We start from the raw sequence: 4,470 nt of genomic DNA on the forward strand, positions 1-4,470 counted from the left end.
TACATGATGTTTGGAGAGAATATAAAACTGGGCGCTTGCATAGCTGGCTGTACAATGCTTTATTATTATTATTGCTGTTTTTCATCTTCACTGATCTTCACTTCCTTGACAGGCATGGCAGAGAACTCCTGGCATTCTTTCTGGTCCTGATTGGAGGCCTTGCTGTTTCTGGGAGATTGTGTCACCGTTGCTGATTTATCTTTGGTATCCTGACACTACTGAAGCAGTGTGCTAAGATTCTGACAACAGAGATTGGAGTTGCCCCAAAGAACTACCTCTAAAGAGGTTGACATCCCCTCTCTGTATTTACCATCGTTTCTTCCCTACCTTTGGATGATGGGCTAGAAGAGGAGTCGAAGAGTTTGAGAACCCTTATTAAAGTAGGTTTTGGAAAATCTAAGCCTACAGGTGACCCCATATTCAATGTGAGTCCTCTTGAAAACCCCAGGCTCTTAACTCTGTGCTATCACGTTTTCCTCTATCTGATATTTTCCATATTCTCCTAGATATTGTTTTTGCAGTTTCAAGCTTGACTGTAATTTATCCTTCCCCTTAAGATCCTCTACCCACTGCACTATTATTAACTGCTAACTTTGTATTAATAAAATCACAGCTCCAATTAAGCATGTCTTTCTCAGGCTAAAAATCTGAAGGCATGCCTTTCCTTTGCTAGCTCCTGTTTGCTTACTGTGAGCCACGTGCTGTTCAGAACCACACTTAAACATTCTTCCATCCTTCCTCTTTGCTCTCAATCTCTCTGTCTATGTCTGTGTCTCAGCATCTGCAATGGGCTCCAACAAACATTTACCATTTGGATCTCTGTCTTTACCTCTTTCATATTTGTATTGGCTTTTGAATACTGCAAGCACACAATGGTTTATGTCCCTTGCTGGGGAAAAAAAAAGTCTATGTGAGTCTTCCACTGTGCTGTGAGCCAAAAAGGCTTTTTAGTGATTTGGACTTAAACTGCTTTCCAGGTCTCTCACCTGTTTTCGCCATGGCTGTACCTGTATTCTGTCAGAATGTAGAGCTGAGGTTATTTTTTTTTTAATTTATACATTGCTATACTATGAAGAATTTAATGCCCTCTGATAATCTCTGCTTAATTCTTTGTGATAATTTTGTTTAACCCCCACCAGCTAATGTTCAGCTTAAGAATGGCAATGAAAACACATAAAATAGTGTGAAAAACAGAAAATAATTAAGTGCAATCTAATAAATAGAGTCAATTAAGAAACTCTATCTTTTATATATCCTCATGTACATTCATTTTTCTTAATTACCTATGTCTTAGTCAGTGTTCTGTTGCTATGAGGAGACACTATGGCCTAGAGATAAATTGAAGCATTTAACTAGAACTTGCTTACATTTTTAGGGATTTCGTCCATTGTCACCATGTCAGGGAACGTGTTGGCACACAGGCAGATAAAATTGTGAGAAGTACCTGAAAGTTCTATATAAGCATCTGTGGGTGGCAAGAAGAAAGAAATACTTGACCACTCTTGGGCTTTTGCAACCTCAAAGTCCAACCCCAGTGACATACTTCTTAGTACAAAGTCACACCTACCCGTAAAATGCCATACTTCCCAATCTTCAATTAGTGCCACTCCCTGATGTCTAAGCATTCAAGTACATGAGCCTATCAGGTCCATTATTATCCAAAACGCTATAATAAATTGTCTATCTACCTCTTTGTCTATCTATCTATCTATCTATCAATCATCTACCTCTTCTAAACATTTACTTATCTATTCATAATCCACTTATCTATGGTCTATTTATATTATCAACACCTGTCATCTATCTATAAATAGTAATTCTTTTTTTAATTAGATATTTTCTTTATTTACATTTCAAATGTTATTCAATTTCCTATTTTCCCTTCTGAAAATCCCTTATCCTCTCCCCCCTCCCACAAGTAGTAATTCTTGAAGAAACATTTTTTTAACTTTAGATCAAACAGCATAATTCATTCTGTAGTAACTTTCTTGAAGCTTTTATGTATGCTATAATTCCTTTGCTTTCTTTTTATACATAGTAGAATTAGCTTGCAAATGTTGACAGCAAAATAATCCTGCTGAGATTTTTGACTGACTGTTTTGTACTTGTAGGTTAAACTAGATAGAGTTTACTTCTTAATAATACTAATTATTTCAATCATAAGTGTGATATAATTTTTCACTTATTTGGGTCCTTAATTATATATTAGTGGTTTGTTGGGTTCTAGCATAAAAATCTTGTATGTATCTCATTATATTTATATTTAAATATTTAATTAACTTTGCTATTATGATAGATGTTGACTTCCAAGTAGTCATTGAAATAGCTCCTAAGCATTGCACAGAAATCCTTTTTTATCCCTCAAGGAGGAGCTTACCGTTCAGATTTTCACTGTAAGACACAATGTTACCCCACAGAATTTTGTTGATCTTGTTTATCAGAAATATAACTTCTCTTTCCAATTTGCTGGGATTTTATAACAAATAAAATGCTTTTCATGTATATGTATACATATACATATTTCTTTTTACAACTTGTCTTCTCAATATTGAGTTTCCTTTAATGACCCCCCATCTCCCTTGAAGGGTAGATGCAGGCAGCTAGATGACTGGCAAGACATGAAGATCTTGCCTTGATTGATGGCTTTGTTCACGTGAAGGCCCCCTTCCAGGAAAAGTCCTCACCAACCAGGGTCTGGGTCTCCTCCCTACCAGGATCCAGTTTCTGCCATGTATAAGACTCATAATTCACCTGCCAATCTGGATTCAGTGGAAAGGCAAGCTCTTGGCCTCTGAAGACCCAACAGAGATGGAACTGCTGTTGTTGGTTCCAAAGAGGACAACACTAGCAAAGGCATTTTTACTCAGTTTGTCCAATTGCTGGAACATTCCAGTGATGAGGTTGCAACTCATGAAGGTCTGGGTGAGCTCTTCAGGGAAATAGTACTCAGCATACCGCAGAGACCATCCATCTTTTTCAAAGTGTTCCCAACAATACGGCACTGCCACAGAGAGGGTGTCCTCATTGGAGTACTTATGCTTAAACTCATCCAACACACTCCTGGGCAAGCGAGCGAAAGGGTCTTTGGCCTTGGGCTCAGCAGCCGATGCCTGCTCACACTCATCCATCTCTTCTTCAGGAGCTGGACAGCTGTCTTTTTTGCCCTTTCTGCTCAGCCTGGGGCTTCTGTTTCTCCTCTCATGAACCCTTTTGTTTCCTTGTGGTTTTCTTTTTTATGTTGCCTTTCTGCAAACTTCTTAGCATCAAACTGGGCCATCTTCTCACACAGCTTCACCTCCCCAAAGATGGCCCTGAACTGGGACTGGTTAAGGCAGTTAAGGAAAAGAAGGCTCCAAAACCTGTTTATAGAGCCACAATAGGGTGCAGACAACTGTGATATCAGCCAGTGTCACTCGCTCATCCACTAGAAAAGTCCATGTCTTTAAGTGAGTGTCCAGCAGCCTCAGGATTTGCTTCACTTCCTCTTTTGCATTTTCACTGGCCTGTTTGTTGTGGTGCATAATGCCCAACCAGGTGCTAGCTGGAGGAATGATGTCACTGTCAGCAAAGCTCATCCCCTGCACCACCTGAGCTGCTGCCTCTGGTGTACTTCCCTGCAGCTCCTCGTTGCTTACATAATAGGAGATGGCATTGCTCTCAAACACACAGAATTTGTCATCAACCTCAAATGCTGAAACCTTGAGGGCAGGACATTTTTTGAGAAATTCAGAAGTGTAGTTGGTTTGGCCAAACTGAAATAGTGTGGAGAGCACTTGGACCTGAGACCCACTGTACTGAGCAATGATAAGGGCCTTGAAGGTCTTCCAGTTTTCAGGGTATGTTCCAGGGTCCCAGACACCATGGTGATTCTGCAGAGAAAGGGGCTCTTTTTAACAATTTAAAAAGATTAATCAGACTAGCTTTCTTGTCACCAATTTGATAGGATTTTACCTGAGTCTGTCTCTAGATTATGTCTTGATCTTTCTATTCTTTCTCTCCTTTGTTTTTTGTTTGTTTGTTTGTTTTTTAGTATTTCTGTGGTATGTGAATAAGACTTTACATCTCATGTATTTGAACCTGGTAAAGAACATATATCATTTTCTAATAGGTCTACCATATAGGGGCCTGTGTCAATCTGTTCAGATTCAGGTTGTATTCATCATAACCATTCTCCCTCTTCATGGGATTCTTCCAGATGAAATCTCTATACTTTGTGCAAACATAGTTTTCTTCCTACACCTTTCTTGATGTCAAAATTAAATGTAACACTTTTTGAAATGTAGGATCAAAATCCTATTTAACGGTCATTATTAGACAACTTGATATATCTTGATTGAATTATAACTTCAACAATTAATTCTTCTGACTTTCTTCACCTTGTTTCTCTTTAGATGTTTTGTTATTTTTGTTGTACTATCATTTTAAGAATGGAATTTTGTTTTGTTTTTATTATATTTCTAACTAATTTTG

The 4,470-nt window shown here is 38.3% G+C and overlaps 1 pseudogene; it reads right to left on the reverse strand.

Annotated features, from left to right (window-relative positions):
* Positions 1–2,542: 2,542 nt before the first annotated feature.
* On the reverse strand, positions 2,543–3,862 carry LOC110293303 (elongation factor 1-gamma pseudogene; annotated as a pseudogene).
* Between the last annotated feature and the right edge of the window lie 608 nt (positions 3,863–4,470).

Source organism: Mus caroli, unplaced genomic scaffold (genome assembly GCF_978045245.1).
Source record: "Mus caroli unplaced genomic scaffold, Mus_caroli_1 scaffold_6, whole genome shotgun sequence".
Taxonomy (NCBI): Eukaryota; Metazoa; Chordata; class Mammalia; order Rodentia; family Muridae; genus Mus; species Mus caroli.